The 12,652-nt window shown below is 46.6% G+C and overlaps 1 protein-coding gene across 1 annotated transcript in view; it reads right to left on the bottom strand.

Moving 5' to 3' along the window:
* Nucleotides 1–12,652, bottom strand: part of LOC310884554 (uncharacterized protein) — a 465,563-nt gene that overhangs the window by 88,624 nt on the left and 364,287 nt on the right. The window lies entirely within an intron of this gene.

Below are 12,652 nucleotides of genomic sequence, written 5' to 3'. Positions count from 1 at the left end.
AGCGAGGTCAGCGGGTTTCAAAGGCAGCAATGCTCATCCTACACCCACTGCTCAGCGCACTGCAGACCTTGCCAGAGGTGTGCTTTATTGCGTTGCAGCTCCGACCAGCTGTGCATTACACCACAAAGGAAAGAAGGAAAGAATAACAGCTCTACATGTTGTACCGCTGCAAGTAAAATGTGTATTCTAAGAGAAATGAATGTTTACCTTCCCATTTATGTGAACCAATTAGCGATAAACATCCCCAGGGCATAGAGAAGACTACCACAGATAACAAAGGATATTCCCCAAATAATGGAGGATTAGAAAGACGCGTACACAAGTAATAAAATATAAGCTACAGATGCCACTTGAGAAGATTGCGAAGTGGAGAAGAATAAGTAGCTGAAGGAGGAAAGCAAGCAGAGGTGACGAGAAGATTGCAGGAGCAGTAAAGATAAATGATGAGCACCCTTTTTGAGTATATATGCTAGAGTTAAAAGAGTTCAGTGTAGAGACAGGAAGGTCTCCAGGAGAACAGAAGGATAATTTATAAACAAAAGAGGCAGACAGGGCTTCTATACCCAAAAATAAGTCCATTTTTTTCCAGTTCTATCAGTTGCTCTAAGAAAAGATATTACCTTTCCCTACAGCCTTACCTCTTGACAATACCAAAATAGAAAGATATATTTGCCTTGGCACTCTGAAAGGACAATGGGAAATAGATGCCAGGAGCCGAGAGAGAAAGAATGAAAAAGGACCAGAGTTGGAGATTTTCAGGAATTACATTTTATCTCATGAAAAATGTCACCAAAAAGGAATAAAAATTGGTTCTTCTTTCTCAATAGCTCCATTTTTCCCAGAATGTTTTTATCAAAAAATGAAATCTTTTCATCAAAAACCTCCAGGTCCCCAAACAAAACATATGTAGCTTTAAAGCAAAGTCTAGTTTCCTATATGGGCCTTTTAGGGCTTTGTAGCATTACCGCAATACAAATCATAAAGAACGAGCATTTCAAGGCAATTTCATCTTTTTAGTAAAACCCCTCACCAGGCTTTTAATATTGATTTTAGCTGGCTTTTCAACAGAACCAGCAATAAAAGGAGGAGGAAGGCTGGAAGCTGCTGTGGCTCCGTGCAAAGCGGGTGGGGAACACTTGGGGCAGCGTGGGCACAGGCAGCGACCCGTCCTGCCGTGGGTGATGCTCGTGGCTAAGACTCGTGGTGGCAGCTCCGGGGAGAGGACAACAGGAGACAGACCTCCCAGGTGTGGGCAGCAGAGAAACAGCACGGATCAATGCTGGTTGGTGCCAGGTTCACACCTCCATCATCATCATCATCCTCTTCAGGATGTTCCTTTGACATCCTGGCCCTGGTCACCCACGTTCCTTTTCCTCCCTGCCACCACCTCTCCAAAGCAGAATCTCCTCTTCCTGGGCTCCCTGCCCCACCTGGCACCTTTGCTACCCAGCTCATGCCAACAGCACAGAGCAAAAAGAGTAAACGGGGAGCCAGGAGGGAAGAGCTGTTTTCATTTGGGGAAGTTTTGTTGCTGTTTTCGGTTTGCATGTCAGCAGAAACTCAAGGCTTGTCAGGAGGCTGCTCCCAATCCAGTAATTACTGGAGGTGCTTCTGACTCGGCCCCGTCTTGATCTTACACTGTGTGATCACTTTATTATTCAGTTTTATTTTATTATTCAGTTTGATTTGGCAGCTGCCTGAGAAACCTAAGGCTACTCGAGCTGTATATTTTAAGATCTTTAAAATCTGTTGATAGAAATTCTTTTAAAGTCTTCAGGCCTGAGTCAACATTGTTAATTCTGAAGCTCCGGCCCATCAGTTTGGCAGGGCAGCTCACACGCGTGCACTCACACAGCTTGAGCAGGAGGCTCACCGGCGAAGCTGTGGCTTACAGCCAGCCCAAGCCAGGGCATCATCTGAGAGAAAGGTTCAGCCACGTAGATGGTGCCAGAACTGGGCACTTCAAGGACAGAAAATACAATTCCTGTTAGGAAATAAAAGGGAGAAAAAAAATGTACTGCACATCTCCCTTCTGCTCTACTGGGGATATGGTGCTAATCTGCTGGCCCCGCAAGGCTTGCAGACTTTCTTGGTCATGTCAACCACTTTCCCTCTCCCCCTCTCCGTCAGACCAGGGGGAATTTTGGCCCCTTCTCCGGGCAGAGGCTGTCCCTCTGCAAGGATCTAAGGAAACCTCTCACCTCGCTTTTCTGGGTCCTTGGATCTCATCTCTTCAAGGGAAAGATTTGTGGATTGTTTAATGTTCAGGTTTGATTTCCCCCGTACTTTGATTTGAGATTACTCAGCCTCCTCTCAGCCTTTTCTTGATCAAAACTAAGATCCAGCTTCCCCCCTCTGACTTCAAACAGTTTCATTCCTGCCTCCCTAACATCTATTTTCCTTCTGATTCCCTGAAGAATTTCTCTTCTGGGATCACCCCTGTTCACATTCTCTCACATGTTCAAAGTCCTTCAGATTCTTCTTTTATCCATGCTGCGCTCCCCTATCACAGACTCCTCTGATTCCACTTCTTCAAGGGCAGCAATGTGCATTTTCATCCACAGCTCTAACAGGTTAGAGGAGCTGGATCCTCACTGCCACTCTGTGTTCACGCATCGGAGGGCCAAAGAGAGCCCAGGAGACAATTCAGCTGCTCCTGCAGAGGCCTGGCCGGGGATCTCGTGCTCAGAAATGGTGCAAAAGGCCTTGTCCACACACAGATTTGTTCCTGAAGCGTAGCAGGGGTTGGCATCCAGCTGGCTTCTGGCAACCCCAGCACAGTGACCTCAGTCACTGCCCACTGGTGGGTGCTGGAGGTCTCACATCGGGCTCACTCTGTTAGAGGGCAGGAGGCAGAGGTGGAGCCCTCCTGGCAGCTCTCCCTTCTCTGCAGCTGCACCTGACTGCCCAGACCCGCCTGTTTCCTCCATTGTGCGACCGTGTTATCGGGCAGTTCCATTTAAAAGGTCATCACACAATTTTTCTGGCAAAGGACTTCTAACCCCTACCCCAACAGTGAATCCATTGCCATTTTTGCTCCTGCTGGATGCTCTATCAATTGTAAGCCACCTAGGTTAGGACCTTAGACAACCTGCAGTGCCAAATCCTCGTTCCCTCTGATGTTCCCACAGGAACATGGGAACGGCTCTCCATCCTCCAAGGGACAGCAGAACTCCATGACAGCCCAAACCAAAGCCAAGAGCTCTCCCAGGAGGAGAGACTAGCAGCAGGTCTTGTGGTTTGGCCGTGCCACTGCAGGCTGTCGTGAGAAATTATGATGGCAAAGATTGACGTGGCTGCCCCAGGGCGACGCTTTCCCTGTGGTCCTTCCCCATTCCTGCACTCCCATTTCAGTTCCACCACTTTCATCTGTTACAGGAAACAAGCCTGCATCAGTTTGTAGTGCCAAGCAGCTGGAACTGAGGACGGGGGCACCCTGCCATGAAGGGTTGTGTCAGCCCTGCTGGGGCTCTGCTCACACCTGCAGGAAAGGCAAGAAGCACATCCCAAACCTATAACCACTGTCCCTGAGGAGCATCTTCCTTACAAAGCTCGTCTTCAGACTAGTCCCCCTCCAGATTTTAATACCCAGTGGACGCACATCATCTTACACCTTTGAAAATATTTATTATGGGTCCTTTCAAGATAAAGCAGTGCCCACATACCGGTGTTAATATTCTGCTTTACATCAGTTTTCAGACATCGCCCTTCTCATCCTAGCGCTTGGGTACTTTCCAGTCGTGAATTAAGCATGGCTTCTTCTTCCTCTTTTATGATAAAAAGGACTCCAAATACGCATCTAGTATGAGAACTCCCTGTCAGAACTATTTCTTTCCCCCAGGTAGCTGGCGTATTAACTGATATGGTGCAGAGCTATACGATTTTCTAGTCCATATATATTTTTTTGTATTGTGGAAGCACTGGAAATATTTGGAAAAACAAAAGACACCTCAACCTGCTGTTTCAGAATGAACAACTTCTAGGGCTGTGCCCCCTCTTGGCAAACCCTTCCCTTTAGGAAGTACAAGAGCTGCCAGCCCAGCACCCTCCACCATTAACGCTGCCAGGCTTTACAGCAGGGCTTTGAGCCCTCCCCTGAGCCTCGCTTACAAATAAGATAGCTCCGTGTTCAATAAGCACCTCATATAAAGCCACCAATTTCCTTTTGTCTTTCCGTTGACTTCATCATAGCTTGGGTCAGGGCCCTCTCTTGTCAGACAACGTGGGATGTCTTCAGGCACCTAATGCAATCCCAATCAACGAGGGCTGGATGTACACGTACCCTGGAACAATCCTGTCTGTCACTTTAGGTTCCTGGACACCTTCTAAGATCTGGGCCAAAGCGATTCATCCACAGAAGCCTACAGCCCAGCCGTGCCATTAATCCAGTTCTGCCAAGTTCTGGCCCAGCGCCAGAACCTCCAAGACCATTCCTCCCCCCGACAACACAGAATCCAGAGAAAAGCCATTCAAAGGGTGAGGGCACACTGGGAGAACAGCTTAGCAAGCGTAATGGAGACCGGGGTACCGTAAACTTCAAATAGCTTCAAAAAAATCATTACACTAACCATGTGTAAGTGTATAAAAGCAGTCAGTCTGCATGTTGCCCACAGATTTGCTACCACTGGTCAACTGGAGTCCCAGAGAAGTCAGCGTTACGAGCCCTAATGCATTGTACTGAATTCTGCAGCGGGGCTCGATGTACTAATTACATGTAAGTTTTCCAAGATTTCTGCCGGGAGTATTTCACAGAAAAGATAATTGTTCTTTGGGGGGTTTCAGCACTGGTTTATTTAATTATGCTGGAGTTTTCATCTATATTGTGAAAATACTCGCAGAAAGAAAACTGCCTTAGACAGATGTAGAGCATATGTAGGAAAAGTAAAGCAGAGAGACTTGAGGAGGAGGCACTGAAAATGTTTCTGGCTGCTGAAGACACTCAGGAGCTTCATATTGATGAAAAAAGAACAGATATAACCAGTATTGGGCACCTCGACCTTCCAAACAGCACTGATGCTTCCTGGAACATTGCCCAGGTGGGGATATCAGCTGATAAACACCTGGCAGCAGCAAACAGATAATGTGTAAGCATCTTCCTCAGCAGGGAGCAACAGATTTTTAGCATTATGTGCCCCAAGAAATGCCTGGAAAGCTTTGCTAACATTCTGGTTCACACTCGCCTTCCTGTCCTTCCTTCTTACCTAAAGGTGTCTATTATTTAAATTTCATCTAGCCCTGTGGACACTGTTTTCTTCCTTCTTTCCTGGATTAAAAATATCCAGAGTGGAAGGAGAAAATGGCAAGCTACAACCGTTTACAACAGGAAACTAAACAGGACATCAGTCCCAAACCTTGATTCAGGGTTACCTACATCAAAACAACTGCCGCATGGCAGGGATCAGAAGCTCCTGATTTCAGCAGCAGCTCTCACAGAGGGGAGCTTCCCAAAATAGCACTCCTTTTACATTTCTACCATGCAAAACATTTAATTTAAAGCTGCTTGTGGTCCTGTCATTCACCCAAACTACCCTTAGGAAGGTCTCATCTGATAAATATTCCACTTACAGTTACTTCCCAAAGAGTTTCAGTGTCGTCAAAGCATCTTAGTTTCACGTTCTCAGAATGAAACTTGCAGACTTTTAACTTTCTGCTTTGAAATAACTTTTAAAAATATAGTCTTCGTTTCACACTAGAAAAGAAGCAGTTTAAAGTATGTCAAAGGTAAGATAAAGCATTTAGGCTCACCTGAAAGAAAGGTTTCCGTTGATCTGACCTGAAAGAGATTTCTTTTCTTTGTTCACAAAATTTACAAATCAGAATTTTGGGAGGAAACCTGAAGCAGGCTGGGAAATCCTTTGAAATCACCTACTTCTCATGAGCTGGGAAAAATATCCTAATTCTCGCTACAAGAGACTAAAGAAACATTTTGACAGGCAGCCTTTAGTCAAGGGTAACAGAAAGGATTGCTGCTGTCTCGTGCTGTTTCAGAAATAATCCACAAGAAACTGGTTGCTGCCAGTGAGGAACAGCTGTTCATTAAGAGACCCAATCAAACTGACAGCATAAAAATGCTGCTTTCTGCCAAATTCAAGGGAAATACACCTCAGAAACACCTTTCATACCACGTAGGCAGCATCTATGTTTTCAAATATCAATCTTTGTGCCAATTGCACCAAAAGCTTGAAGAAAAAGTCAATTTTTTTTGACTCCCACCAGTGTAAACTGAAGTCAGATTCAGGGCAATGCACTTCTCCTCCCTTCCAGATCACAAGACAGTCCCTTAAACAAATAGCAGCACTCTAATAAAACAGAGCACTAATAATCAGGAATAAACTACTCATTAAAAATAATAATACTGCTAGTGCTAAAGAAAAATGAAAACCTATTTTTTGCATAATTCTACTTGCCCTGATTATTCCATACAGAGCACTAGGGGAGCTTCAAGGCTGCAGGGACAGCCCAGGGCACTGAGCTGGGAAGGCAACAAGCACCCAGTGCTCAAACCCAGCTCACCTGCTGGGACACCCACCCTTCACCCAATGGGTGCCCCCCAGCTTCCCCTCCTATATCCTGCTGGCCTCACATGCTTTTCCATTTTAATTAGCCCATTCATCTAAAGCCACCTGAACTCATTTGTTTTCTAGATACTGAAATTTTGCCTCTACCCACCCCTAACTTTTCTTAAAACTTTTTCCTAAAAATACCACATTTCACATGAGTGTGGTGTTCTTTATTTAAGGGTTAATGAAAATTTTAACCTCCTGTTTCCAAAAACTGGTGCTATATTAGTATAAGGAAAACAAAGCACGTGTGAATATTTGTAATCCTGGGTTGCACTGACAATGCACTCAAGGCCACGCACCCGCCAAACTTAAATGAGTTTCAATTGACCTATTTCTCAAGGTTTGACTGAGCAGCAGCTGGAGGCAGCGAGCCTTTGCCTGGGGAAGCATGAGCTTCAGGACTTGGCTCTGAACACAGTGTTCTTGAAACATGGTAGGCTTTTCAAGTCATCCCACAACCAAAAATTGGGCTAGATCTTTCCTGACAGCCCTGTTTCCATATAGCTGCATTAATGGGGATTTACTTTTCAAGAGATCTAAGGAGGCCCTTTGTAACTCTGATCCTTTGCGTGCACACACGGTGGTTATCAAGGTGTTTCCCAGCGATACGACAGGAAGGCAGAACAGCATTTCAGAGCAGCGGGTTTGCGTACCACAACACAAGTACATGCATCTCACTTGCACACTACTGAGGTGAGACAAGCAGGCTTCACTCCCAGATTGCTAGTTTTCTAAGCTGACAAAAGCCTCCATAGACCTATGGGTTCCCCACCCAGCCACACGGGCTGCTCTCCAGCAGGATGCAGAGAGCATTAAGAAGCCAAGAAAAGAGAATAAAATAGCTTAGGGCAGAAAGTTAGACCCCTGTGCCCAAAGCAAACAGCAAAGAGTGACACAAAGTAGAATATCTAACCTAAAAAAGTAGAATATTTAGACTACTAAACTCAGCAGGAGTTTTGCTTTTGAATTCAGACGAGCTCTCAGCAGGAACTTAACCAGGACACCAGTCCTGACAGTGAACTATACAGTAAATGATGTTTCAGTTTGCTGGCATGTGGGAAAATGGGGACAGGTTTCCATTTGGTATCAAATTGAAATGATGTGTTTTTGTTTTTGATTTTGTTTTAAATATTGGACAAGCATTTTATAAAATCCATTAAAAAAAATCCATGGCATTTTGGATGTGTGTTTTCTTTTGGCTCTAAGCAAAATATCCTTTTTTAACTGGAGCTCTTACCCTTTCCTTAGCTTTTGAAAACAGCAGGAAATTTGAAACAAAAGCAGTTTTTAAGAGAACTGAATTATCAGAATAAATATTGAAATGCACTTTGTTTTTAACTTATTTCTCCTCCTCACTCCCCCCATACTGCCCCCCTAAAGAAATGCTTTTGTTAAGTGTTTGGCTATTTCTGGTTCAGAAATGCCCTCCTGGCTCTGATTAATGCACGCTCCCTGGAAGGTGACGGATGGACAAAAGCTGGCTTCCCCGATGGATGCCCCAGCACTTGACAAAAGCTGGCTTCTCCAGACACCAGGGCAGCCCCTTCCTAACACCTTGCTGTGCACAGGGTACATCCAGAAGATGTCCAGAAGACTGACTTTCTGCAGCACCCAAAGCAGGTTCGGCTCAATGCTGCTTGCTTGTCCACGCTGACAACATCCCAGCACACAGAGAAAACCACAGGAGACTTCCAGGTTCCCCTTTCTGCCTGTTTGTAGCTTGGTTTGCCTCTGTCCTGTTTGCACAGAGCCCTCGCAGTCCCTCTCTGCAGACACAACCTACTGAATAGATCGGCTGCTTCCGAGACGAGTACAAAACATATTTTAACTGCTGTACCATAACTCCCGTCTTTTAATTAGAAAGTGTGCTAAATACTACTGTCCTCGGGGACTCTCACTGAACCAGTCAGGTTTCTGATCATGGAAGTTTCGCCTTAATGAGACTTTTAGTTTGACTTACAAAAGCTCTTACATTTACACAGCAAGGCTTTTAACTTCAAAGTCCTTGAGAATTGTTGCTGTGCATCTGCCTTGTCTGGGGCCTTAACTCACAGTTCTGGTCTCTGCTTATTATATAGGGAATGTTTTGTTTAGTGTTTATAGATATATATTTATAGCATTTAGGGATATTAGAGCTTATACCAAGCTCCATTACTATAAACACTGATCAAAGAGCTAGTTAAGTGAAGCTGAAGCACTAGAGGAAAATATCTCTGCAGTAATGAAGGGAAAAGGCAACTGCGGGGAGGGGGAAGCTGCATGCCTGGTTATGCCACTTGCAAACCCTCCAGCTCTTCTCCCTGCCTTCCCTTCCTGCCCACCTGCACGTCACCTGTCCCAAACACATTTCCAGAGCAGGAACAGCCCCTCGGCTCCTGCAAATAGCAGCAAGTGTGCACTTGCCTGGCACTGTCCGTGCTCAGGTGCACTCACGGTTTCTCAAACTCCAGAAAGCCAACAAACGCCAGGCAAGAGGCAGCACTGAAGTTTCAGTTTTTATTATACTTCCTAGCTTCATTTTTTCCTCTAGGGGACAGAAAAGGAAATTGTTTTGGTGACCATTTTTTAAGTCCGTGTAGATCCGTAAATACTCTTCCATTGTGTTTGTCTGATGCTGCTATGAATTCTTGTCTGGAGTCACACTAATGCCCTTGTCAGTCACGCGTCACATCCATCTCCTCATCCATTTTCCTTTTAAACTTTGTCACTTCAGAAGAATCACAGAAATGTGTTGCAGCTTGAACACTATCTAGTTTTGGACAGTTCACTTTCCAGTTTTCCAAGGGATTTGGAGTGCAGATGCTCGGTTACCGCAATGCGAGGGTTTGATACAGCTCTGCAGCACCCGCAGACCTCTGCAGACCTCCTGGCCCCCTCCCCTGCCATCCCATAGATGTTTGTGCCCCCCGATAGCTCAGTTCAGACAGCCCCCCGACACACACTGGTCAGAGTTAGAGCGTGGGCACGACCTGCATCGAATGGCTCAAGACAAGAAAACAGCAATTTTGGTACAGTTATGGGGGAGACACGGCAAACAAAGATGGGGAGGGTAATTCTTGCCTCCTCGGTTTGTTTGTAGTGTTCATAAAACTCCCAAGCTGAAATTAAATTTGTGCGATACTGCCTGTCCGTACAGATACATTTCCTCCATGGGGCCTTATGTCCCAGTTTCACTTCTGAAATCTCTGTGTTCCTCCCCACAGAAAACACAATGCCTGACCAAACTACATTCTTCGCAAAAAGTACTCACTTTCCTAGAAAAAAACAACAAATAAACAAACAAAAAACCTTGCATCTTATTAAAAAAATGTAAAGCATTCTTCCATTTTGTTGATTTTTGTCAAAAGCACAACCTTACTCTCTGGCAAATCCTCCTCTGCTCCATTCTCCCTGCACAATTTCTATTTAGCTGTAGTTTAGCACCTTAAACTGAACTTGGACTCCTTTTAAAAGCTGGCCTCTGGACAACCTGAAAACCCACCCTTGAGGACTTTAGGAAAAGCATCAGGCTCAAGCGGCAGCTGCAGAGGATGCGCTGGGAGGCAGCGCTTCCCCAGGTGTTTGCCATGCACCCTGAATGGGGACAAACAGGTACAAACTTAGAGGTGAGGGGAAATAAATGAGAACTCACGGACACCCTGAGCAGCCTTGGCCCCATGGAAGAGTGGGGTAATTTATGGGGGTGCAGAACCAGCCCCCCTTTGCTGACACTGGTGGCAAAGACCTGCCTGCTCCTGGCAAAGCAGCTGCTGGGGCTTCAGCAGCTCTGCCCAATCTTCCCCTAGCTATGAACTGGAGAAAACAAGATGCTCATCCTGGAAGCAAGAACCCTCCAGCGAGGAGGAATAAGCAATGTTTGGTGCATTCATAATATAGATATTATCTGGCAAACTAGTTAAACAAATTGTTTCCTTTCTGGATCCTAGTGATGTGCGTGGTTGGCAAGTATCCCTCCCTGCTGCTCGGCCACCTGCTTTCCCTACTGCTGAGCTCGCTCCATCCCAGCCCCGCTGCCTGCTGCTCTGCCTGCAGCCCTGCAGGAGGCTGCCTTTGCTCCGGCCAGCGCTGCCGTGCCCGCTGGCCATGCTGTGTGTCCGTGGGCAGGGTGTGCATCGTGCAGGTCGGGGCATCTTCCAACGAAGGCGTTACGGGCTGGGCAGCGCTCGCTGCCTCCCAGCAGAGCCCTGCTCGTAGGCATCGCCCCAGACTGGTCAGCGCTGGTGAGACGTTAGGTGTTACTACTCACCTTGTGCCCAGTGACAAGATTACCCCAAGACCTTTGTTGAACAAGACACCACAGGTCCTACCCTATGCACAGCAAGACTGATCCACGCGGGACCGAAAGGCACAGGGTCTGCGACTGCCGACAGGAGGGAAGTCCCCCTGGCTTGTAGTCGGTGGTAAATTAAATCTTCCACACGACAAAACCTTCTCACCAAGTGCATCTTTGTCCCCCTCCTGTGGCTGGATCAGATCATACACGTGTGGTGGAATGGTGGCCGGGGTTGGAGGACCCTCTGCAGTGAAGGCAGCGAGGATTTTCCATTGAAACTGCCGGACTGAAGGATGCTCCTGCGCTGTCCTGGCTTTCCTCTTCTCCAACGAGCAAAGACCTGAAGAACTGGAGTGGGTTATTCCTGCTGCAGAAAGAAATGTCGCTCTTCCCCAAAGACTGTCTTCAGCCTCTTCGACTCTCTCAGTCCTGATTTCTCTGCAGGGACAACCAAGGAGCCCCGTCCGCCCTGGCTGTGCAGGCTGCTGCACCGGACTGGCAACAAAGGCAGTCGCTTTGCTGCATGCTTATTACACCATTTTAAAATAATCCCTCTGCCATCTCTCAAAAGGAGGTTACCCTTGAAAATTAAGTTGGAGCTGGCTGCCTGTGGAAATGATTCCAGCCACATTAGGAAATCCTTTTAAAGTGTCTCTGGAGTTCGGGGAAATAAATAAATAAATGGCTCATCATGCTGTATCTTCTTGGGGCTCTCAGCGTTCCCCGGGTGCAGCCGTCACATGAATTTATAAGTGGATGGGAGCAGAGACAACCCAGGAGGATTTATCCTGACCCTGCTGCTGCCCTGCCTGACCCACCTTTGGCCTCTTGAGAGATTCTGGTAGCCAGCGCTGGCAAAGCAGCCTTTTATGTTCTTACTTTCCCCCCTCTTTTATTAATTTGCAGTCACAATTGCTGCTATTTGATCCATGTGGACAAAAATGTCCGGCTTCCTTACTCAGACTGTTTGCAGCTGATCAGACCAGAAGGCAACGCGCACACACACACAAGCTCTGCAGACCTCTGGGCAAGGCACAGCACTTGAAGTTTAACAACCAGCTGCCTTAGGATGTTTTGTACCTTTTGCAAATGCTTTTTTTGCAGTTTCTGTGTCATTTTCACTGAGCCTCACTTCCTGAAGGGTTTTATTATGCAAGGTTTTGTCACAAGAAGTCTGTGTAAGGACAGGGAATTAAACCCATGTCTCCCAAATCCAGATCAGTACCACAACCTTTGGCTCATCCTCTCGCCTCACTTGTCTAGCAAAGGGCACTGCACAAAGGTGTGCAAGAATACATTATACCCTAAGGTCACGAGCGTCAGATGAAAAGGATGAATACATACAAGCCCATGTCCTAGAAATCTGCTCTGTACCCTCCACAGGTTTGCAAATAGCACTGCTTAGCAGCAGAAATTAAAGCAAAGCCAGAGCTGTGTGTTGCTGCTGCTGCTGTTGCACGAACCGAGGGTAACACATCAGGACCCTGCAGAGCCCAGCAGGTTTCGGCAGCCTGGGAACTGCTTTCACATAGGGCCATTCCCCCTCGAGCTCTCCAGTAGCCCCTTGATGCAGGAGGGCTGCTGCAAGGCTGGATCCAGGCCCTTCAACTTGCTGAGAAAACGAAGCATGTGCTGGGTAGTAACTCCTATCTGAATGAAATCTGGAAAGGCAGCTGTTACACCGGTTGGTCAACAGTGCTGTGAGGTACCACTTGCTCTTTTTCACCCCTGCACCTTCCTCACTTAACCTCTCCTTCCCAGGACACCAAACTCTTTCTTGAACAGACACATCCTTGCTATACAAGGCAGGCAATGC

The sequence above is a fragment of the Anser anser genome (genome assembly GCF_964211835.1).
Source record: "Anser anser genome assembly, chromosome: 20".
Taxonomy (NCBI): Eukaryota; Metazoa; Chordata; class Aves; order Anseriformes; family Anatidae; genus Anser; species Anser anser.
This window is presented reverse-complemented; position numbering and strand designations above follow the sequence as displayed.